General features: G+C 44.1%; 1 protein-coding gene across 1 annotated transcript in view; it reads left to right on the top strand.

Moving 5' to 3' along the window:
* Positions 1 to 17,990: 17,990 nt before the first annotated feature.
* The window catches only part of LOC124078557 (EF-hand calcium-binding domain-containing protein 4B-like), a 73,712-nt gene continuing 65,756 nt past the window's right edge, over positions 17,991 to 25,946 (top strand). The window contains exon 1 of the mRNA XM_058572368.1: positions 17,991 to 18,646. The gene's annotated coding sequence lies outside the window, so the exon portion shown is untranslated. The remainder of the gene's footprint in view (positions 18,647 to 25,946) is intronic.

Genomic DNA, 25,946 nt, shown 5'->3' with positions numbered 1-25,946 from the left:
TTCATGGTTTCTGAGAGGAGAAAAGACGTTATTGGAGCTGGGCTCAGGAGCACTGTGATCTGTGGCAGTCTATATCTGAGAGGTGCTACAGAAGGGAAGTTGCAGGAGGCGTTAACTGGGAAGGTGACCTTGTGAGGCTAAGCAGGGCTGGTAGAGATAGAGCAGAAGGGGCTCCACAAGAGACATTGCTGTAAGAGATGGGAGGGGCAGTCATCTGTTCTATGTCAGAGCCTGTGGTCAGGGATTTAATGATCCCCAAACAACCTTCTGAGGAGATTGTGATTATTGTCTTTATATTGTAGAGGAGGAAACTGTGAGTCGGAAAGGTTAAGCAGCAAATAAGTGATAGGATAGGGATCTGAACCTAGGGAAAGATGGAACAGACCTGATCTGGTAACTAAATAAATGTTGGGGGTGAGAGTAGAGGAGGAGACTCATGACGACGGAGACTTGGGTTCCACTGCTTGAGTGACTGGTGATACCACCAGTACAGATGGATCCCCGGGTACAGGGTCAGGTGCAGTAGGTTAGAGACATGTCATCCTGTGGATGGACCCCAGCACTGGGACAGGAACTAAAGCAGCTGTCACTCCTGCCTTCTAGGCCCTTGTTGTGATGGCTTGCTGAGCCTGCTATGGGGAAGGGGGATGGAAACTGCAGCCACCTGGGTGCTGGCAAGATGCTGAAAGGAGCTGAGCCGAGGGAGGCATTATGGAGGGGGGTCCCCAGGTCCCCAGGGACTGGCAAGACAGTCACTGAGCTCATATCACCCCTCGCTTTTCTCCCATCAGAATGAATGCATCTTCTTTTGTAATGCACAGGGACCCAGTTGCTCTCTCTCCCTTGGTGAGAATTAGTTCAGTTGATCTGTTTTCCCACCCCCTGGTTCCCTCCTATTTCCTCCCAAACAGGCTAAAAGATGCAGTTTTGTATGGAACAGTGTGGAATTGCAGAATAGTATGGAATTGCTGTTTTAGAAGCCTATGAGCAGGTCCTGAGCTTCTTACAGTGTCAAAATCATAGTGTTCTAGGGACAAGTCTGCTCTCTTGAAGCTTTGGAAAATCATGGTCTTTTGTTAGTCATTAGTGAGTAATAGAAATGGGCCTAAATCCTGAAGCTCCCAACCCTTGGGTTTTGCCTTCTCTAGCTACACGTGAGGGGCAGCCGTCCTGGAGAACAGCCTCCAGGCTCTCTGATAGCACAGCTTTATAGACAGAGGTTCTGGCACTGGATGGACCACTTCAAACTTCTTCCCCTAACACAACACACAAGACACACACACACACACACACACACACATCACACACAAAACAGCACATTGTTTCTACTCATCCATCTAGTGGTTAAGTCATTTCTTTGACATCTTAAATTGTTTCTTGCCTCTCTGAGCAATTTGATCAGGCACCATTCAGTGGGAGAACCAGAAAGTATCCATTGGAGTATTAGGGTCAGGGGGAGCCCTCAAGTAAGCCGAAAAGTACCTGTGTGTGATCCCTGGGCCATAAGGCAGCGACAGGGAAAAGGCAGAAAAGTGGAGGATGACTGTGGGAGAAGAGGGAGTGGGGAGGAGGCCAAGTAAAAAAGGAAGGAAGGAAAAACTGGGTTCATGGCATGGACAACTGGTGGCCTGGGAAGAGCTATGTCTGGGGCTTCATTGGGAACCTGAGCCTGCTCATTCTCAGAGAAGCAGCCATGAAGCGGAGGGATAACCAGGTAGACATAACAAAGAGCTAGTTGGCCTTTTAATATATTGTCCTGTCCATTATGGACACTTTTGAGTGAAAGGGAGAATATTAAGAATCATGCTGGGACAACAGGCATCAGCCAGAAGGTCCTAGGCAAACTGTCAACTTCATGGTAACCAAACACAGTAAGTACCAGACATGGTCTAAGGACCCTGCATATGTTTGCTTGTCAAAGCCTCACTACCACCCCATCAGTAGGAACTGCTGTCATTCCCATTTTACAGAAAATTCATTGAGGAACAGAGAGGCAAAGTATCATGTTCACAATCACACAGCTAACCATGGGTAGGAGCAGGGTTTGAACCCAGGCAGTTTGGCTTTTTTAGAGCTCCCCCCAAGCATCATATTACATAAGCTGTTACCTACAAATGGCATCCGCACAAAGATTCCCTTCTCCCCCTCAGGACTCAGCAAGTGGCCTTTTGGGTCTTTATTTCCCCTTCATAATTGCTCTAAATGGCCCATTAAGCATGACTTAATTTGGTGAAGGGGAGGCAGCACACTCTAGACTTTGTCCTCCACCAGCTCTGCAACTTGTGCAGCATGGTTGGTCTTGGCCTCCAGTGTCCAAGTTCTGCTCCATCTTGCTTTGTCCTGCTGTGCCTTTTCAGACTAGATCCCTGAGGGCTGAATTCCATATAGGAGGGACCTCTTGAAGGCCAGTGTTGGGATTGGCTTCCTGAGGTACCTTGCCTGCCTAGGATATAGCCAGAGGGGTCCACTATGTGATGAACATGCAGGGCCTCTTCCAGTTTGAGGAAGGTAGGGTTAGGGTTAGGGTTAGGGTTAGGGTTAGGGCACATTCTTGTGGCACATTCTTCTGGAGACAGTGCATTCCATTCTTTGCTGAGGGTCCCAGCGCTGGCTTTCTCAAAATGCTAGCAGGGGACTTCCTTCCTCGCCTGATGATTGACACACCTGAATAAGGCTGGCTGAAGGAAGCATTTATAGAGGCACAAGGCGGGTGTGGTAGAGCCTGACTCTGGGGATACTCCAGGTGTTCCCATGTGATGCAGGGAGGTGGGAGCAGGCAGGCCTCCCCTGGGGTTCAAATCCAAGGGCCTCTGTCTTTTCCACACCTAAAGATTCTTTATTTACACAAAGATCTGATTTTCCTGGGGGAGTCACAGCCTGAGAACTTGTGGGAGGGAGGATGCATTAATTGGTTTTCTGTTGGTAATGACAGTGCCAGGCTGGGTAAGTTACAAGAAAGAGAGGTTTATTCTGGCTCATGGTTCTAAAGGTTCAAACCCAAGATCTTGCAGGCCCCATGGTTCTGCATCTGATGATGGCCTCACATGGCATGGGACAGGGTGTGTGGGTGTGCATGTGTGTCTCCTCTAGTCTCTCTCCCTCCTCTTTTTAATTTATTTATATTTTATTGGCGCGTATTTGTTATACAGGACTGTGGGTTTCGTTGTGGCACATTCATACACACAAAAACATAATTTGATCAATTTCACTCCTCCAACCACTCCCCCACCCCCCACCTCCACTCCCCACCCACATCGCCTTCTTATAAAGCCATCAGGATGCAATGATGGATGTTCACCCTAATGACCTTACCTAATCTTGGTCACCTGCCAAAGGCCCCAGCTCTAAACACCACAACTGGTTTAAGATTCCAACCTAGAAATACCTCCCAATGGAGATTAAAGTTCAACAAATGAAACCCTGGGGGGCACTCTCAAACCATGTTGAAGTCACAGCAGTGGAAAGGGTGCCTTTCCCCAGGGAGGTTCAGCAGAGAGCCTCCAGGGCCTTAGCACCCATCCCTATGCTCCTAGAGTTCCTGGGGTCTGTGGAATGCTCCGCCCTGCCAGGGTTGTCAGGAGAAAGGCGAGAAGGGCAAGAGGCAGCCCAGAGGCTGCAGGTGAGCCAAGGCCCACCTGGCCAGCGGGCAGGACTGCCCCCACTCTTGGAGCCTGCTCTTGGGGTTCCAGCCAGGCTGCTTCCTTCTCTCCTTTCTTAACTCCTGGCAGCACCAGGGAAAGTACGAGGTTGGCTTCAGTGGCTCCATTACCAGTGCAGACAAGAGGAAAATCTCCTATTACCTGGGCAATTGGTTTATTTTCACTTTATTTACTTTAGAGATTGCTTGGTGTTGAGCTCCAGGATTTGCAGCCAGCCAGCATTCTCCTGGCCAATTGATGGAACTTTGCCACATCACCTGCCTTCATAACCACACACCCTCACATGCTGAGCAGAGGGTTGGATTGTGCTGATGGGAGAGGGAGGCAACTTCCTGCAGCCTCTCCCTGACCAAACAGAACTCCAGGGGCCCTCTTGCCACTGTGCCTTGAGGTTGAATGCACAAAGATGTACCAGGCATGTCCCAGATCTTGGTGTGGATGAACTCATTCAGTCCTTATAGCTGCTTAATGAGGTGGGCACTGCTGTCATTCCCTCATGTTACACAGGAACAGGTCAAGGCTCTGAGAGGTAGAAAAACTTGCCCAAGGTCACACAGCTAATAGGAGGCTGAGCTGAGATTTGAACCCCGGTAGCCTAGCTGCAGGGCCCTGTCTTTATTTCTCAGTCTGCCTCCTCTGACTTGTTCTGACTTTAACTAGTTATGTGTTGTCAGGGTTAGCCCTCTAAACTGAGTTCTTCCCTATTCAGTAAAATGAGATTAGTTTGCTGCCAGTCCGTCTCAGGTGAACATATTAGGGATGGGAGAAGGCACAGTGGTCAAGGCTTACTTGGCCCTCTTACTTGTGATGACTTTACCAGTCTCAAGTTAGCTGGTGAATTCCATCATCCTTTCCTTGTGGATCCTTCTCAATGCCAGTCTTGAACTGAAGCTCCCCAGAAGGCAGGAAAAGAATCCTAATTATCATCTGTGCTTACTGAGTCCCTACTTTGTAAGCAAAGGATCCTGCAGGGGATACAGTTTAAAAAGGGCACGTGTGGTCCCTACTCTGGCATGCATAGTCCTCTTGAAGTGATATTCTTGTCTGCTTGAGCTGCCATAACAAACTACAAGATTTTTCTCATAATTCTGGAGGCTGGAAGTCTAAGATTATGATGCCAACTTGTTTGGTTTCTGGAGGGCTCTCTCCTTGGCTTATAGACATTCACTTTCTTGCTATGTCCATACATGGTAGGGAGTAAGGGGGTAGGGCTAGGGAGAGCCTACTCACCCCCACTAGCATCTCCTCTTCCTCACCTTCATGACCTCATCTGATCCTAATTATCTCCTAAAGTCCCCACCTACAAATGCCATCACATTGGGAGTTAGTCTCTCAACATATAAATTTGGGGGTGGTGGACACAATTCAGCCCATAGCAAGGGATGATCTAAAAAGACAACCAATGATCTTAGCATCTTTATGCAAGTGAGTGAAGCCTATTTCCTGTGGCTTTCCAGAGAGGTGGGATTGGAGCAGGACCTAGATGAATGGGTGGCCTTTGAAAAGGCAGAGAAGAAGCAGAAACATTCAAGTAGGTCCTGGACATGAACTGCAAGCTTTGTGGGCAAAGGTATGTTAGTGGTCACTGGAAAGGCCTGCTTCCTGGAGGGTCCCCCATAAGGTTTTTGTGTCACCAACTCCTCTGGCCAGATTCCAGTAGAGCTACCCACCAGAGAGCTGCCTTGAGGACTTTTAATTTTGACAACTGGAGGCTGGGAAGGAGCCTGCTGGGGAATGCCACTGGACCTCTAGGGTCAGGGCAATTTCTGGAATGCAGAAGGCTGGGCAGCATTTGTAGCAGGGACAGCCCTTTGCCCCCTATGTATTTTGCTCTAGGTTGGCATGCCCTTCTGGGCACATGAGTGGGTCAGGGAGATCAGGGGGAAGGGGATAAAGATCCAGGCCAGAGACACAGCTTCTGCTTTAGATAGGTTTTGTTTTCCTGCGGGAAGGAGGAGGTGATGTCAAAACTGCCATTCCTATAATCCGGGCAGCAATGAAATTTTAGAAACTTTCTTCCTGAGGCAAGGTTTTTGAGTAGATGGCATCGCTGCCCTCCCCAGATGAGCACCAGCTGGGATGGGTGAAGTTCTTGGGAGTTTCATATCAGGGGAGGAGTCACAGCCAGAAATTACTATCTGGGCTAGCCCATCAGGATAGCCCACTCGTCAGCATGTGGAACTCAAGATCTTTCTGCTTGTGGTGGCTTTTTGGCTTTTGAGTCTTCTGGGAGCTGGGGTTTACAAGGCATCCTCAATAAAGATCATGACTCATGCCTCTTCAGTATGGTACCATGGTGCTTGTGTCCTCCCCACAGAATCCCATAGATAGGAGGTCATCCCACCTCTCCTTCATGGTATTTTTGCTTTAATGTGTTCGGTGGGCTGAGGTTTGGGATTTGGGGTTTTGTCTTTTATTTCTATATTTTGCCTTTTTTATTGTGATAAAATGTACATAACATAAAATTTATCATTTTAACCCTTCCTAAATGGACAGTTCAGTGGCATTAAGTACATCCACATTGTTAATTTTTCCATCATCCCAAACTGATAGGGTTGAGTTTAGTACTGGCTGTAACAGGCCTCACGGTGAGCCTCTGCTTCGGCTTCCCTCTGCACTCTAGGCCTCGCCATCCCATGTCTTCTCCACTTCGGCAATCTTTCTGCTGCTATTGCTCATTACTTTCTGATTTATTTTATTTTATATTTTTTTGATTCAATCAAATGAGCTCCTGTGAGACTGCCTTTCTAGGGGCTGAGCACTTCGTCACTTTGTGTTTTTTTTTTTTGTTTTTTTTTTTGGTACTGGGGATTGAACCCAGTGGCACTTTACCACTGAACCACATTCCCAGTCCATTTTATTTTGTATTTTGAGACAGGGTCTTGATAAGGTATTAAAGTTGTCTTGAACTTGGGATGGTCCTGCCACAGCCTCCTGAGTCACTGGGGTTATAGGCAGGTACCATTGTGCCCGGCTGAGCACTTTGTATGGCACTTCATTTATTTTCCTAAGAGTCCTCTAAGGTAGCTGTTGTCCCTGACCCTTTCCAGATGAAGAAACAGCATTATGAATGTGACAACACTCCCAGAGCCATGTAATTTCAGGGCCGGGACTCAATTTGGGCTTTCTGATCTATCGACCTTCATCCACACTGGGGTGTCATTGTAGGGAACCATGCACAACTGCCCCTGTCTGGGAATATTAATTTATACTCCAGAATATTCTAGAATACTCAGGGATTGGCATATGTATCATGTGATCCACGTTCTATTAGGATTCTTAACAGGAGCCTTTAGCCAAAAAGGAATGCTTGAAAATAGCTTAATTATATACCATAGATAAATTGCTAATGCAATTTACCAAACTGCTAAATTAAGCTTTTCCACTAATTACACACATATTATAAAAGTGTGAGTTTAGCTTTGACCATGTGTCCCTCCCCAGGCGGAGAGCTGGTGAGTCTTCTCCAGCAGGCGGGGGTTGGACAACCAGCTTCATTCATGTTCTTAATTGTGGCTGACTGTGCTTTTCTGTCCCCTCTCGGTATTTTGCTCTACCTTGATTCTCTGTTTACCCAAGCACAAGCAATTTATTCCCAGGGTATAGTTGTCCTGGCCACAATACTGCAAGTGTATTTCCTATTTCTCCAGAGTGTTCTTTCTAGCATCCATGCCTTCCGTGATGTGTGTTATGGCACATTTCCTTATGTTTTGTCATCACCTTCTCCAGGGGCTGCGCTGGCTCCTGTTCTTTTCTGGTACTCAGATTTCTTGTGTTCCGCTTTGCTCAGGACATAGGGTTCTGACTTGTGGCAGATGTCTTAATTCTGGGAATGAAGCCAGTTGGGGAGGCAGCAAGACACCTAGTGGACTTTCACATGGGCCCTGTGCTTAATAATAAGGTAATGTATCAGGTGCCTTCCATGCACTGGGCACTTATACTAATGGAGGTCTTTGCATCCCCATTTTATAGATGAGGAGACCAAGGTTCAGAGAGGTTATATCACTTATCTGGATTTACACATCCAGTCCTGATAGAGACACCTACATTCTGAACTCCTCACTCAGGTAGTTGATCCCCTTGCACCAGACTGGCTCTTTACAGAGGATGGAATGCTAGGATTGAGGGGCCTGCTCCCTAACAGAGCTCTGTTAACACACCTGCGAATTAAGAGCAGGAATCTTCTAGCTCCATCCTGGGTGAGCTCTTCCAGGCACAGCACATTCTGAAACACGGGGTAAGAGAGGTCATTAAAAAAAAAAAAGCCTAATATAAAACTGCTTTTATAGGAATGCAATTTTAATACATTGAACCACAGCTTGAATCAGAAACAAAGACACACAAAAAGGAACTGATTAGTGAAATGATTGTTAATGAAAAAATGAAAATATTACTAGGCTTCCATTATGTAACCACACTTTACAAATGAAAAATACTTTTTTAACACAGAAGCCCTCTTTATTGGAATTGAAAATAGATGGAAAATGTCTACTTTGTACTGAACAGCAAATAGATTATAACACACACTGTGTCTCTATTTTCTGGCACTGTATTAAGTCAATATGTTTTGTTGAATGTTAATGCCAAAAAAGCCAAACCAAAATGGAGTAATAGATACTTTTTGAGCACCTACTATGTACTGTGGATGGTACTGGAAGAAAAAGGACACAATGCTTTTTTTGACCAGACCCAAGTGCAAAGAACATATACAACGATTACACAGACAGTATGTACTGTAACTAGGTAAATGGGCCTCCTAGTATAGGAGGGTTCAGCAGGTAGGTGGTGGCAAGAAGTCCTGGGAGGAATGTTCCATGCCAGTCTTTTGGTCTGTCTTCATAAACAGTATCTGAAGGTCATTCTGCTTGAAAATTACACTCAGGAAGCCTTAACCCTACCACTATTTCTAAGGCCCATCCCCCACTCCTGCTACCTTTTACTGATTCTGTTACAATCGACAAGTGCTTACAGTCCTGTAAGAAGCCAGGATTCCAGGCTTCCCTTCATCTAGACAGGGCTTTGAGTGGGATCCAGCCCAACTGGCCCTACTTTGGTGCACACTCTGAATGGTTTCTAGAATCAGCATGGATTTAGGTGTGTGTTCTATGGACCATGTTCCATTAGTTTGGTGCTGTAAGGCTACCCTGTGGAAATAGAAAGAATCACCCTCTGCTTACACAGTGATCCACCGGGAGAAGTCAACCCGAACAGGAGATGTTGCCTTTGAGCAACAGGCTTACTACTGCATCCTGTCAGGCCTGCTGCCTGGCTGATTTTCTACCCCATTACAGGGCCACTTGCAACCCATCACACATCTTAGGCCTAGTAATGGTGGTCAGTCATGTTGTCCCTGCCGCAGCCCCAATTGCACATTCAACCTGAGCAACCACATGGACTCTGTGCAGCCTTTGAAATCTGTGGGGCTGAGCTGTCCCAAAGGTGTTTTAGAAAGAGATGTTAGCCATCACTGTGGCAGTCACAGCTGACTGTCTCACACACACCCACTCTATTGCTGATGGCACTTAGCTCATGAACTCCAGGTTGATTGGCCTGATTTGTGCTCCTTAGGGTATGTTCTCATTTTCTGGACTAAGACATAGTTGAGTGACTAAACCATGCCTCCTGCCCTCCTGCCCTGTCCTAACCTTAATGCAAATGCAATGTGATTCAAGTCCTGATGCAGTTGCCTTAGGACCTGGGTCCACAGAAGCTGGAAGCAGGGGTCGGATGAGTCAGGGGACTCAGGTAGAGGGGCTGTGCTTGCCAGCAGCATCAGGTGCCTGGTGAGAGGAGCACTGTTCAGGCTCAGCTGCACCACTTTCTCTCTGTGGGTCTCAGTTGCCTCAGCTATACAAGCTGCCCTTCATGTCTTAGTAGGGGTGCTATGAAGAAGACCTTAATAAAGACAAAGCCGCTTCACCAGGGTTGCTTATTTTGTTTTGCAGTCATGTAATTTCCATTCATTCATGTGTGGCCTGTGTAAACCATCTGCTTCTTAGGTCATTAAAATAGATCCATTTAGTGTTAGCTCAGTCTTCAATGGCTTTAGTCAGTAGGGTGAACAGCACAGTCCAGTTAGGGTATTGAGGATAGTCACTGCCCCATAGCTCAGAGCTCTCCAGCCTGCCAATTCAAGGCTCTGAGGAAGAAGGGAAAGGGATCTAGGCTGACTGGGACCCTGGACTTTGTTTCCATTCCCAAAACAGCATGGAGAGGGTAACGCGCTCGCCTGGTATGCGTGCAGGCCCGGGTTCGATCCTCAGCACCACATACAAAGATGTGTCCGCTGAAAACTGAAAAATAAATATTAAAAAAAACTCTCTCTCTCTCTCTCTCTCTCTCTCTCTCTCTCTCTCTCTCTCTTTAAAAAAAAAAAAAAACCCAGCATGAAGACCCTCTGAAACAAGGAGGGAATTTAAGCCTGCAAAGTGGAAAAATGAGGCTTTGTCATCTTCAGGAAACAGTAGTCCATGGTGTATCCTGATATCCAGAGCTTCTGTCCTCCCTTTGTAAATATTTGCCAATTGGGTGGAGGGTGGAGGCCACCATGGAGAAGAAAGGAGGGAGAGGGCAGGTGTCAGGGAGTGCATATTTATGGTCAGACACCTGATTACTTGGTATAGATTCTAGTCAACTCTCATGCACCCAGGGCCTGCCATGTGTAAAGCTCTGCACCACTGGAGAGCATTGTTACTGTTTTCCTCAGCCTAGAGGTGAGGAAACTGAGGCTTATAGTAGCTCAACAATTTGCTCAAGGTCTCACAGCTAGTAAGTGGAGAATCAGAATTCAAGTCCAGATACTTGGACTTGCAAGAGCCTACTCCCATAACTGGGCTAGTTGTAGCACCTGGTGATGAAGCTTCAAATGCATGAAGTGGTTTGTAGTTTCCTCAGCAGCTCCCAGGTTTGTTTTTAAGTCTTTACAGCAAAGCAGTGAGGTCTTAGCAGGGGGTGTGATATACCCATATATGCATACTAAATGAAATGATGGATCTGGAAACACTTAGTAAATGGGAAAATGCTCTACAAATAGGACATAATTATTGTCTCTAATTTACAAGTGAGGAACATCAAATCAGAGAGGTTAAGTGGTATGCCCAAGGACACATGAGCAGCTAATGGCAGAGTCAGGACGCCAACCCAGGTCTTAGGAATTCAAGACCAGTGCTTTTTGTTTCCTTGACAATATCAAAGAAAGATTGGTTTGGGTTTACCTGCTCCCCCCACAAATGGTTGCCAAGTGAAAATTAGGCAGAGACTCTAAAAAAGAGACTCTGCTAACTTCTTATCCACCTTTTATTGCTTTGGCTTTTCTCTCCCTTTTCAGACCTCCATGACACAGAAAGTAAAGTTGTGGATGGAGTTGGCAGGGGCTTCAACATGGGACTGGGCATGGCAGACCCTGCGAGAGGGGTCATTGGTGTGACACCATCTCCTAATTGGAAGGAGAGAGAGTTCTGGGGAAGGTTGCAGGGGAGAAGGATGGACAGAGATGCACTGTGGATGGGCCAGGGTGGATTTTATGGCCCCATAAAACAGACCACAAATTATTTGAAAGCATTGAGGTAAACTGGAATCCAGGGTATATCCCTGGGGGGTTGTGTGTTCACATGCAGTATTTTTTAATAAATAAATCATAAATATTTTGTTTAAAGATCTTAGGGTCAATACTAGAAAGATGAAAAGAAAATAACCACTGAGCACCAGCTCTGTAGTGCAGATTCATATAAAATATGAATTGCCAAAATTTTATCTTAGAACTATACAGAGGAAGTCATTCTTTGTTGATAACCATATCTTATCTATTTGTTTATTTATTCATTTTCAAAGGGATAAGAAATCAACCTTTATTTTACACATTCAAGATGCAGAATCAATGCTGGGAGCATTTATGTATATTTGCTCATTTATTCCTCACAAAACTTTGCATAAGTAGCACTATTATGTGAATTTTTAAGATGAGGAAATTGAGTCTCTGAGAGATGAAGTAACTTGATTTGAGTTTCCTAGACAGTAAGAGATGGCAGCAAGATATACATCATTACGAGCTACATTATTTCTTCAACAACACACTGAGAAAATCCATTTTTGCTTTCTTTGTTCTTCATCCTTTCTTTGATCTCAGATCTTCTATCTGGGTTCTCTCCCTTCCTGTCTGTAATACATCTTTTATATGAGGATTTGCATGTGGGAAACTCCATTTTTGTTGTCATTGCTGTTGGCGACTAATGTCTTTGTCTCTTTTATTCTTGAAGTGTATGATTCTCAGATGACAGTTACTTTCTTTCGGCGTGTTGGAGGTATTTTACTGCCATCTTTTGGAATGTTCATTGCTAATGAGAAGTAAGCTGCCTAAATGGTAATCACATAAAAGCAATATCTTTTCTCTCTGCTGCTTTAAAATATTGTCTTTGGTGTTCTGCGGCTTCACTGAACTGTGTCTGGATGTGAATTTCTTTTTATTTATTCTTTTGGGGATTCTTGGATGTGGGTACTGGTATTTTTCATCACTTTTAGAAAATTTATAACTGTAATCTGTTTAAATGGTCTCTCTTTCCTCCTTCTGGGACTCCAGACAGACATATTGTTAGGCTTTATTTTTTTCAGTAAATACATTTCTAATTGACATATAGTAATTGCACATATCTATTGGGTACAGTATGACATTTCAATACATATAAACAATATGTGATGATCAGATCAGGGTAATTGGCATATCGTTCACCTCAGACATGCATCATTTCTTTTGGGGGAAACATTCAAATTCCTCTTAGCTAGCTATTGAAATATTCACTTAGTTACTAAAACCTCCCAGTAGGCCCCACCTCTTAGAGGTGCCACCACCTCCCAAAAGCACCACCCTGACAACCAAGCATTTAACACAGAGGCCTTTTGGGGGACATTTGGGGATTGAAACTATAGCACTAGCCATTTGCATGGACAGACTGTTTTTCGTATCTCTTAATCTCTTTCATATTTTTCTGTGTCTTTGTCTTTCTGTGATGCATTTCTATTAACTTATTTTGACCTAGCTTTTAATTCACTGTTTCTTCCTCATACTGTCTGATATGCTAGTAAGTCTATTCAGAGTTTGTTTTTTCAATCTTCTTTTTTAAATTTCTAAAAATTTCCTGTCCATTTTTCAAATCTTCCTGGCTATTCCTCATGATTTTTTGTTTCCTGCACATATCTTCAAGTTTTTCTTTAATTTCTGTAAACACATTAGGGTCATTTGGTTTGTTGGCACCTGGTTATTCTTGATGCGGAGTTATCCCTAGCTCAACAATGCTTTCAGAAACATTGATTTTTAAAAATATTTTATACAAGACTCTGAGTGGGATGGCCCATCCAGATACTTATCTTTCTGTAACACTGGCAATAGAAGTACAGCATATGTATTTAAAACTGGAAAAATTATGAGAGGGAAATGTAGCCAAATGGAACCTGGCATTTAGGAACCTAGAATTGCTCAAACTGTGCTGAATGCCCTGAAGAGTGCATGGGTTTCTGATGAGAAGCCACTCCTGGTGAGGCTTGCCCAGCCAGGGTGGATTCTGCTCAGCACCCACCCCACCAGTACACGATGCCAGAAGTGGCATGGCCAAACAAGAGGAAGAGGAGGCCTGTTTAGAAGGAAGAGAATTGTATCTCTAAGGGATGAGAGGTACCTTGGGATAAGACTCAGTGGATCTGTCCTTTGATTGCTGATTTAAACCCTGTCAAAGTCAGTAGCATTTGACCTTGTTCTCTTGGAGTTCAGGGGACATGAGTTCTTTCATCCCAGTGGCCCTGGAGAATATTCAAGAATGAATATGGAGGGAACCACAGAGTCCAATCTGGCCTCAACCCTCTCCTTCTCCCCATTTACCACATCCAATCAGCCACCAGTTCTTGATTTTAACCTCTAGCTCTAGAATCTATTCGCCTGCACCCACCTATATGCTGTCTCTGCCCCAGTCCACAATCCCACCATCTTGGACTAGAATAATTCTCTCACTAGCACCAATATATCCACTCCCAATCTCTCCCCTCCCAAATTCTCCACACAAATAATCAAGTCATCTTTTAATAATACAAATCAGAGAAAGTGTCTCCCAATCTTTTAAGTTTTAACTTCAGTGGCTTCCAGTGGCTTTTTGGGATTGAAGTTCCAAATCCCTACCCACAGGGTCCTCTTCTGTTGCCTGGTCTCCTTCCACTCTCTTCCACGTTAGACTTGTTCTGTCTACCCTGGTTTCCTTCCATTGGAAAAAAGCCCTTTCTACCTGAGGCTGTTTACACCTGCAGTTCCTTCTTCCCAACTGCTTCCCTTGCCTTACTTCTACTCACCTGTGGACCCAATTTCAATGTGCTCTCCCCTCTATCGTCTTCCATTAGTCTTGTTGCTCTGTGTTTCCTAGAGCAAGACCTTATATCTCTTCATCAGAGAGATTACCTCTGTTTTGATCCCATAATTATTTTTTGAAATTTCTGTTCATTTTCTGTCTTCCATACTGGTAAGAATGAGATTCATGTGCATGCTGTTCATCACTATGTCCCCAGCACCAAGCCTGGCACGTGGGAGATTGGTCATCTAGAGAATAAATCTGGGAGTACGTATGGCTTTGGCTTGCATCCTTGCTCCTACTGAGTTCACCCATGACCTCTTTGCCAAGTCCAGTGTTTCTTCTAAATCTTAACAGCTGCAACACTTGAAACTGCTGTCAGTCCTTTGTTTCTTGAACCATTCTCCACTGTTCCTCATCTACCGACTTTTAAGATGTTATTTCCTTTCTCTTCTTCTCTCTGAGGACTGATTCTCCTCAGATGACTTTCTCTGAGTGTTACCTAAATGTCAGTGTCTTACACAATTCTAGCCTTTTCTTCCCCCATCCCTGTACCCATTCTGTAAGTAGCTGTAATTACGTCTGTGGCATCAACCATCATATTTAAACTAGTGAATGCCAGACCTATGTGTCTATCTTGGATCCCTCACCTCCCCAGCATCGCCTTCTCTCACACTGCCTCCTAAATACCTTCATCCGGATGTTTCATGGACATCTCAATCTTAACATTTCCCAAGTGGAGCTAGTTTTCTTCCTTGCCAAACTGGTTCTTCCTGCAGTGTTTCCAATCTGGCCAAGTAATTTCACCATCTACCTAACCTTTGAAGCCAGAAGCCATAGAGCCCTCCTAGGCATTTCTGCAATCTCAGTGATCCTTTTCACAATCTGTCCTGAACTGGTCCCCATTCCTCCTCTCTGCACTGCCTCCACCTTAATGCAGCCCCTGCTATTGTTTGTCTGGATCGTCACATCAGCCTCTTCCTGGATTCCTTCTGTGCTCTTCCCCTTCCAGTCCATTACTGGCACTAACGGCAGAGACCCTGTCCCAACAAACAAAGCTCAATCAGGCCACTGTCCAGCTTCATCCCCACCTTTGTCCTTAAAGCCCACACAATAAAACCCATTCTCCTTAGGAGGAGAAGCAAGAGCCTCCCAACTGACCCTAGCTTCCCTCTGACTTTTGCCTCCTTTGTACCATTCATACCTTCTGAGTAGGTCAGACCTTCTCATCACATGTTTATGGCTTTCTCAAACATTAGCAGGCCACAGAATTATGAGGAAGGCTTGTTAAAGCATAACATATGGGATCTTATCTCCAGAGGACCCGACTCAGTGGATCTAAGATGAGGCCCAGGATTTGAATTGGTAACAAGTTCCCAGGGGCTGCTGCTACCACTTTTCTGGTGACCACTGTGAGAACTACTGGTGTAAACCAGTAACCATTATAAGCCCTGAGACGTATCACCTTGGCTGAAATCCTGCTTCTGCTACCACTTCCTGTATCACTCAACCTCTTCATACCTCAGTTTGCTTATCCATAAAATGGGGCTAATACTCAGAGCTGCCTCATAGGTTTTGAAGGAGGATTAATTATGTTAATACTTGGAAATCACTTAAAATGTTGCTTGGTGCTTTGTAACCAGGAACTGTTAGCTGCCACTGTTGTTTATTTACTTTTATCATTATTTCTATCCTTGGTTTAGAAGGTCTGTCTTCCTCACTCTCTTTTGCTTGCAAATTTCTGCAAGAACACATCTGTGTTCAGCGGGTCATTGTGCTAGCATTGTCCCAGCCTGGTCTCCCTGGTCCTTTGTACTCAATGCAGAACAGTGTACGTCTGCATAACATTTGCCATCTTGAACTTGTCTATTTACCAAGGGGGTGTCTCACCCACTGCATATTCCTCAAGTCTTCATTTTTATTGAGCTATAATTGACAAGTGAAATGGTATCAATTTAAAGTGTGCAACATGATGATTCAATACATGCATATTTTATGAAAGAATTCCTACAATCAAGTTAGTGATCACATCCACCACCTCATCTAGTTACCATGTTTCATGTATGGCAAGAACCTTGAAGATACTCTCCTGAGCAGATTTTAAGTATACGTGCAGTATGGTTAACCATAGTTGTCGTGCTGTGTGTGAGGTCCCCAGAACTTATTCATCTTGTAACTGCAGTGCTCCGCCTTTTTTTTTTGGTGGGGTGCAGGGTGTGGTACTGGGGATTGAACTCAGGGGCACTCAGTCACTGAGCCACATCCCCAGCCCTATTTTATATTTTATTTAGAGACAGGATCTCACCGAGTTGCTTAGCACCTCACTTTTGCTGAGGGTGGATTTGAACTTGTGATCCTCCTGCCTCAGCCTCCCGAGCCACTGGAATTATAGGTGTGCGCCACTGTGCCTGGCTGATACTCCACCATTTGACAACCTTCCCTCAGCTACCTGCCCCTCCCCCCAACCCCTGGCAATCACCACTCTATTCTTTGTTTCTAAGACTTCAGCTTTTTATATTTCACATGTAAGATGAGACCACACAGTGTTTGTCTTTCTCTGACTTATTTTACTTGGCATAATGCCCTCAAGTTTCAGTCATGTTGTTGCAAATGGCAGTATTTCCTTCTTTTTGTGGCTGAATGATATTTCATTATATATCCATTATACACACATATTCCTTACTGCAGTATATACAGTATAATATTATGTGTGTGGGGGGGTGGGTATTTCACAATTTCTTTTTTTGTCCATGTTTTCTATTGGTGCTTTATAGTTGTACACAATGGTGGATTTCATGTCACATATTCCTACATGCACACAATATAACAATATAATTTGGCCAGTGTCACTCTTCTGCACTTCCCCCCTTCTCCCCTCCTTCTACCTCCTGGTCACTTCCTCTAGTCTACTGATCTCCCTTTGATCCTCATGAGATCCCCCCAATCCCCATCATGTTTCTTTTCCTTCGTCCTCTTCCCCATATAAGAGAGAACCTATGACCCTTGTTCTTCTGAGTTGACTTACTTCTCTTAATAAAATGTCTCTAGTTCTATTTATTTTACGGCAAATGACATAATTTCATTTTTGTGACTGAATAAAACTCTGTGTGTGTGTGTGTGTGTGTGTGTGTGTGTGTATATATCACATTTTCCTTATAGATTCATCTGTTGATTGACACCTAGGCTGGTTCCATAGTTTGGATATTGTGAGTTGTACTGTTATAAACATGGACATGCATGTATCACTGTAGCATGATGACTTTAATTCTTCAGGATAAACACTGAGGAGAGGTATAGTCGGGTCATATGATGGTTCCATGCCTAGTCTTTTGAGGAGCCTCCATACTGATTTCCTTTAAGGTCATACTAATTTACACTCCCACCTACAGTGTAGAAGTGTTCTTTTTTCTCCACAGCCTCTCCAGAATTTATTATTGTTCAAATTTCTTTTTTTGTTCATTGTCCAAGGACAGTGGACTTCAGTCATTACCATGTCTTGGTTGTTTTGAGTAATGCTGCAGTGACATGGCAACACAAAATGTCTTTGAGCTACTGATGTTGTTTCCCTTGGGTATATGCCCAGAAGTAGTGGTAGTTCTATTTTTATTTTTTTTTAGGAACCTCCAGACTATTTTCAAGGCTTCATTTTTGAGTCCCTGGAGCCCAGCAAAGTGGTATTGACATATGTTGTAGAATATAGTACTATATTGAAAATATGGTAAAATGGGTCTGGAGAAGAAACTGAGCACCCAGGAATGGTAGGGAGAAGAGACAGTGTGTGTGTGACATGAAGTTTGTATATGTTGTAGTCAGATCAGTGGGATTGTGATTCAGGCATATAGTCCATGTCGTCAGGGACACCTGAATACACATCACTTAGGAAATCTTAGCTGTAAGTATCAAAAACCTCACTCAATAGGTTTAAATAATGATACTTATGAGAAGTCAGGGTTGTCTAATTCAGTAGTTCAGCAATGCTATCAAAGACCGGTTCTTTCTTTCTGCTCTGTCCTCAGGCTTCCCCTCATAGTCAAAATGTGGCTGCAGAAGTTCCAGACAGTATAACAACCAGCAGAGACAGAGCCAGGAAAGCATTTGCAGGAGCTCCCCCAGCAAGTCTCCTCTCATATCTCATAATGGGACATCCCAACTTGTTCACTGGCAAGGGGCCTGCTTTTGTTTTGAATGGATGAGTCTTCTGATCTGGGGATAAGCTTACTACCCTGAGTGGTGAACAACATTGGAGTCCTGCTAGATGGGAGGAAGGGATCAATGGATATTGCTCATCAGGCAGAGTGTCTACCTCAAAGCTGGATGCAGACCACAGGCTGAAAGTTGAGTGCCAAAGTCTTTTCTAGCTGGAGACTCCATAGTGAATTTCTCAAAGTCAAAGCAAAGAACCTTTTCCTCTGTTCTACCAGCAGGTTGTGCTTTGACCACAGCTGCCCTTTGGGAGGCTGGCACAGAGCCACAGCTAGATCTTCAGGCTGCTTGTCAAGGGTGGGGCAGCAGGACATGCCACTCTTCCTCCATGAGCCCATCCAGGGCCTCCACTGGGCACTTGGCACTGCCACGTCTTCCTAAGGAGAGAGCTGGGGAAGGAACCCGAGGGAGCCAGACTCCAGAGCCCTGGGACCCAGACAGAGCTCCAGGAAGGTTCAGGCAAGTATTCTGTCTCTTCTCCCCTCAGATGTGTAGATGGACATGAGGTGAGATTGTGGTGAGACTCCGAGGTTGCTAGATGTGGGGTTTGCTGGGAGTAGCCACCTGCAAGAAGACTGAGCCAGACAAACAAATGTTCTGAAAGAGGATGAGGAAAATAATATCTCTTCTAGGGGTCTCTGATTTTTCTGTAGTGTTTCCTTCCTTTCAAAACCCTGTCAACCCTCCAAAGTGGACCCCAACACCACCCGGATCTCCTGTGTTTTGTTGTCAGATTCACTGAGAGCTGCAGAGTAGGCTCATGTCCCTCCAGGGTCTGCCTTTTTAACCAGGAAGAGAGAGCTGTTGAGAAATTGATGGGGAGACTCAGACCAAGGGCACCAGATAATGAATGTGAATGAGAGTGGGTGCCTGCAATGTGCAGGAGGCTTAGATTCCATGCCAGGAGCAGTGGTGACAGCTTCTAGAAATTGTCCAACAGCCTGGCATTCTAAAGAATGTCCTGCAGAACTGGGAAACCTGTTCTTCCACACACACATTTCAGGAGCAGTTAAAATGAGATGCAATTGAAGGTTGAACCCGGCTGGAGCCCAGTGGGATGTAGTTCAGAGTGACACCTGTGGCATTCACTGGCAGGGCTGGGAAGGGGGGTGTAAGATGATGCTTATTTGTCTATTATGATAAGTGTTGTTACATTTTATGTGTCTTTCTTGAATCTTCAAGAAGACTTTCAATTCCTTTAGGGCAGCAATAGAATATTTTATGTATCTTATATTCTTTATAAGGTCAGCATTAAATTACTGTTTATTGGGTGATTTTTGGATATATTTCTATAAAATGAAACTTGATCATTCAAGGTCCTAGAAACTTGATCATCAAGGTCCTTGATCATTCATTCATTTGGGCAGAGTTGTCATCAATATCTGTTAAGCACATGCTAAGATGGAACACTCTCAGACACTTTTGCCATTTGAGCTGGACCAAGGTTGCTAACTATGTTTCCTAGGGCTAACATAACAAAGTTTCACAAACTGTGTGATTTACAGCAGAAACGTATTGTCCCCCAGTTCTGGAGGCCAAGAGCACTGGGGGACAATACGTTTGCTTCCTCTCCTTGTTCAGGAGGCTTCTTTCCTGCCTCTTCGCAGCTGCTGGTGGTTTGTTGGCCATCCTGAGTGTTCTTTAACTTGCAAGCACATTGCTCTGGACTCTTCCTTCATTATCACGTGGCATTCTCCGTGTGTGTCTCTCTTTGACATCTTATAAGAGCACAGTCTCATTGGATGAAGGGCCCAACCTACTCCAGGATGACCTCTGCTTAACTAATTATATCTGTAACAACCCACTTTCCAAACAAAGTCACACTCTGAGATGCCAGGGTAAGCATTAGGTCTTCAAAATATCTTTGCTTTGGAGGTCACAATTCAACCCATAACACTGCGTTGCTTGTTCCTAGTGACAAAGCTGAGGACTTGCATAGGTCTAGGAGTGGGTGTGAACTGTGTCCTGTGGTGCTGCCTGGCAGTGTCAGGGAGAAGGGTCAGGAGGAGCACATAACCTCTGTTTCTGGCATTCTCTAGAGAAGTGTGCTGCAGTGGGGTCCAGCTGTGCTCCAGGGGAGGAGCTTCACCTTCCTGTCACTCTCCATATCTTAGATCGAGTGGGGCAGACTGTTGACAGAGGGGAACAAACAGACCATCTGGGTTCCAGGCAGACTTAACTGTTGAGGAACATTGGGAACTCCACCTGCCCTTCAGCCGGAGGCCTTAGAGCTCCCCAGATTCATGGGAACCTGAATTATTGGGCAGTTTACCCAAAGGGAGGTAGCAGGGCATCCCTTTCCCCTGGGAGAGGGGAGCTACTGGGCTCAGTTAGCTTATTGCCAGGCAATCCAGAGAGAGTCCCAGGTGCCAGATTTTGACAACCTGCTTGTTTCCAAACCTAGTAAAACTTGGACCCTATGTTGCCAACTGGTCTGCTTCTCTAGTTTGGGAATCCATTGGCAGCCTGTAGATGTGTTTTGTTCACAGTGGCTGCTATGTGCAATGTCTTTATATTATTTTTTGTATAAGCAAATACTTTCACATGCTTGAAAAATCAAATCACTGTAGAAAGATATTTAGTGAGATCTTATCCTTGTCTCCATCTGTCCATTCTGCCCCTGCCCCAGTAACCCCTTTTATTACTTTCTTATGTATATGTTCAGGGCTTCTTTTTGCAAATATGAGCCTATTCAAATACATAATATGAATCCTTTCCTTTCTTACATAATTTTAGCATACTGTACACACTTTAAACAAAACCTTGTGCTTTTATTTCACTTATCTTGTTGGTTTTTTATTCCTCTATCAATCTTTCCAGAATTTCCTCATTCTTTCTTACAGAGCCACAGCATCCCATTGTATGGATGCGTACAATTTACTTAAACACAGATAGTTTTCAGTCATTCATTATTACAAATAATTCTGCAATGAATTTGCTTGCCATTTTGTACATGATATTTGAACATGCATAATATTAAAAAATTCTGAGTTATCTTTGAATTATCAAAAAGCCTCTAAACAGTAGGTTCAATGACTGTGTGTTGACAGCTGTTTGGGAGGAGTAGTATCTGTCCCTTTAGGTAGGACTTGCCTGCTCCCATCTGACATCTTCCCACCACCTCTCACTGTCTCTCATGAAGCTCAAAGGTTGATTCCCATTTAGTGTCACAATTATGTTGTTTCTCTTACAGAGATTAAGAAGCAAGGGAAATCACTCTTATATTCAAGTTTCTTCAAAGTAGGAAGTGAGAGCCATGGAGTCTGTCTTTTCCAGCCCAGAGGGAAAGGGTGGATTTCCATGTGAATATGATTCTGCTTCATTTGCACCTGACTACTTGGCCCATGTCAGTTACATGTTTGGACACTTTTGCGTTTGACCTGCCTTGTTAGATTCATGCCATTCCCTCATTGCAAAAGCAGAAGGGTAGGAACTCAGTTCTCTGGTTGCTTTAGCACTGAGCAGGTGCTTGAGATCAGCAATAAACAATGAACGAGACCATGAAAAGCATTGTTGTATTACACATATGATCTCACCTGAAACCCATGAGGAGGTGGTATTACTATCCTCATTTTACAGATAAGGAAGCATCAGCAGAGTGAAAAATTTTCACCACTACCCTTAACTCATACATGGTAAAACTAGGATTGAAATGCATGCAGTTCTGGCTAAAACTTGGTGTTTAAGCCAATATATCATATTGCCTTTATAAAAAAATAGGTGTGGTTTATAGTTACCTTTCACACCTTCTAAGTATGTCATCATTAATGTTGTGGTGATAATGGGCATGACTAAGGTTAAAGCATCTCTGAAAACAGGTGACATAGCCACATGACCCAGAGAAAGCATTTTTGTTCTGTCAAGGGTGACAGCTCACCCTTCATGGCCTTTCACATTTTCTCAATTGGATTATCTCTACCACCACTTTTTGCTCTTCAGACCCCAAACACTTATTGAACAACCTCTGAAGGCACAATGTTGGGTTTGAGAGATAAGATGAATAAGCCATACCCTGGTGCTTGGAGCCAGGTTAGGATGGGACAACAGAAAGCTTCCACCAGGTAAGTGTAGTATTGGAGTGAGGTAGACATGGCAGGCTGGGTCCTGAGTGCAAAAAAAGACATAAATTTACATGGAGTAACAAGGTGGGGGTTTCCAGCTGTCTTGGGTCTTCATCATTTTACTTTGCTTGATGAAGGAAGGAAGTGAGGGCCCGGAAGTGGAGGTTGTAAGCTAAGGTATTGAGCCATCATTCTGCCCACAGCCCACGGTGACTGTGACAACATGATAATGACTGCAGCTCTGGAGGCTGTGAGCTCTTTGGAGACTGGCCCAGTCAGGGTTGAAAAGTGGGCTGAAGGAAACTGCCTTTCCCTTCTGCTCTCAGCTTTTCTCATTCCTGGATATTCATTCAGCCTGTCAACTGGTGGCCTCATTGTAGGACATTCACCCTCTTCCCCAGTGAAGAAATTCTAAACTCAGCCAACTGGGGTGGGGTGGGACCAGGAGAGCACCATTCACAGGTCACCATATTCCACTGAAAAAATTGCAGCTTAGCAAAAGGATTTGTCAGTCAGGGATTCTTTCATCATGCTTTCCATTGTTTCTGCTTTTTCTTCGTCTCTCTCAAGTTGCATGTAAAACATATGTCACCTCTGTTGTTATCTTAGACTGACTGGGGTTTTGCTTTTTGTTTATTCTTCAACTGAGTGTGGTGCAAACCACAGCAGCCAACAGGCAGAGGAGGTCCGGAGGGAACCTGTCACTTCTCATTCAAATGCTACCTATTGGTCTTAGGGCAAATGGTGTTAGTAGTGACATTGTACAAAACAAAGACATTGAAACTCAGTCCCTAGTGATTTCTGGAGCCCTATTGCTTGTGTCTCTGATGGATGAGTAATTAGGAACTAGTTGTTTACAGTTAAAAGGGAGAATTGGGAGTCCTTATGGAATTCAGATGTTTCTAGGCATTTCTAGGTCCACAGCTACATGTGCTTCCCTGTGCTGACAGCTGCATGGTGATAATATCCCCCATACCTTTCTTGACTTAGGAAACTAGTGACAGGAAAGGGAGCAAAAGATACAGCTGACACACCCTCTTGGGCCAGGCAAAGGAATGAGGTTGGCCTTGATCAATATTCTCAATGAGGTCATTACTGCCCCCTAGAGGGGATTTGCAAATTTTCAGAGTTAAACCAGAAGCTCAGTAATTTAGGAAAGAGAAGTTTAAAAGGAGTAGAAACAAAGTCTTGAGATGTTGAAATGTTGAGATAGCTCCCCTACTTCATGCATTCTGTTTAGGTGAAGCATTCCAGACAGACATTGACCTGAAGAGGGCTCCAGTGTGGTGTGTAGTGACTGTGAGAGCAGGAGACCACTGGCAGATTTGTAGCTTGGAGACTTTGTCTAACAGACATGGGACCGAATATGATTAACTTAGCAGAAGTAAATAAAATGTCACCATTTCAATGAACTTTGTTATAAAATAGTTTATTCTCATATTATATGTATGATTAAATTTGCAATAAAATAAGAAATCTCTTGCAAAAATTGAACATTACAGTTATTTACAATTAAAGACCATGTTTTGGTCTTTAATATCTCACTTAGAGATGTACCAAACAATTTTTCAAAATTCATCCTCCTTTCTGCACTGCCTATACTAAAAGGATATTATTTCCAAGGGCTTTAAATTTTTTTCCCTAATGGTAAAGACTGAATTATGCTCAACAATGTGGATGGAATTTCCAGATTGGGGACATATTTGCCATGATACTTTGTCATTGGCCTATCCCATACCACATCATAATAAATTACATTTATATATAAGACTTAGCTCATTAGTTTAGAAGTAATATGCAACTTTTATTGTCTAACTATACATTTGTAATTTGATTCGCCTTGTTCTCTGTATCTCAGTTAAGGTTATTTTCTTCTTCCTGTTAATATAGACAGGAAAATAGCCTTGCTGTTTTTTATTCTTTCATTTAAAAAAATTCTGTTGCCTTCTTTCATCACTCACCTCTTTTATTTCCTTGTCCTTTTTCTGTGGAGTCGCTTCTACTTGTCTTCTGTTAGGTTTAAACGTATCCATGGTAAGCAGATGTGTGCACTGACTACTTCATGGTGTGTTCCAATGCAGTCATGCGTGAGCACTTACATACTGACATATATATTATTATAAATCACATTCCTAGTTGGGGCTAAATAATGCACATGGATCAACTAACTTATCTAGGAACTTAATTTCAGTTGGTAAAGAGGATATTTCCAAACATGTTTTGCTACAGTGGGTCATCAATTAGATTGGTGGAACACTGCTGTGTTAAATGATCTTTTAAGGTCTCTGACATTCTATGGAACACTTAAAAAGCAGTAGATTTACACAGAAACTTCTTTTTAAAAAAGAAGCAGATTATATTCCAAGGTCATAGGTCTGCTTTTCCATTGCTGATTCAGGTAACTGGCCACCATATTCATCCGCTCTCCACCTCTCTCTGACACCAGCAGCATCACCTTAAGGTGGTGGCCTTGTGCGTGTGAGCAAACCATCTGTTTCCCCCACCCGGAAAGGTCTGGTGATAGTGCTGATGTCATCAGGTGGATCTGCTGATGTCTTAGAAGTTAATAACTTCAGCATATCCCTAAATTAAGTCATGTTTCTTTCAGCAAACTTCTCCAGAGGGACCATCTGATCCCATTTTCAGACTACCAAGTTGAAGTAAGAACAGCCAACCCCAAAGCACACACAATGCCAACTGCATTTACTTGATAACCAGCCGGTTGTCTTGGGCAGGCATCTCGCGGGACACTGATGATGAAGCACAGATCCATGCCCTACTTTCTGCAGACTTATACAAGGGAAACTTTGCTTGACAATACCCATGAAAGCAGAGTCCTCCTTGACTCTTCTGGCTGGCTCAGCAGGGGCTAAAAAAGTGCCGGAATGCCTGTACAGGAACTCATAATCACATCACTGGGTTTTGCATGTGCATTTCCCAGGGCCCATTTTGATCAGCCTGCTCAGGAAGGGTCAGTAAAATTAAAGCAGAGAGGTCACCCCAAGGATGATATCACCTGAAAGGTAGAGAAGAAGCCATTAAATGTTGCCAGGCAGGAAACATCCAGGGGCTGCCCAGCACTGAACTGTGGGCACAGAGAGGGGGCTTGGTTAAATGGACAGGGAAGAGGAAACAGGGCAGCCGCTGATGAAGTTATTCTTAGGTTTTGGTGGTCAGCTTTTGGGGGGATTTGATATTGCCCATTGTCCTAGAAGTGAACAAAAAGCATAGGAACTTCTTCTTCTTCTTCTTCTTTTTTTTTTTTTTTCATTTTCTGGGAATAAACATCTTTAAGAAAGTAGGTCTCCTCTTTCCATGGATACACCATATGACAGTGTTAGGTGGTGGCTACTGGTTGAGGGAGGTGCTTCAGAATGCTGGGCACAGGCCAGATGGAGTCATTGGTCCCAAAGAGAAGATTTGGGAGCTTCTGGACAGAAGGCCCTGGTAGAATTCATTCTGGTCATCCTCCTGCCTCACGAAGCCCCATCACTCATCCTTCCCCAATATATTAGGAAGGCCTGGCATCTTGAACTGAGATGTGGGACTGGGGTTAGGGAGTAGGAAAGAGGACTGTTGCTGGTGCTAGGCCTCACTGGGGAATTTAGTTGTCCCCTATGGAGGCCTTAATTTCCCTGCCCCAAGGGCAGAGGGCCAGTGAAAATGTTTCAACTGAGCAAGGGAGTATTCTGAATACT

The sequence above is a fragment of the Marmota monax genome, unplaced genomic scaffold (genome assembly GCF_021218885.2).
Source record: "Marmota monax isolate L192 unplaced genomic scaffold, Marmota_monax_Labrador192_F-V1.1 WCK01_AAM20220418_F8-fsc01122, whole genome shotgun sequence".
Classification (NCBI taxonomy): Eukaryota; Metazoa; Chordata; class Mammalia; order Rodentia; family Sciuridae; genus Marmota; species Marmota monax.
The sequence above is the reverse complement of the archived record's forward strand: the minus strand, read 5'-3'. Positions and strand labels throughout refer to the sequence as shown.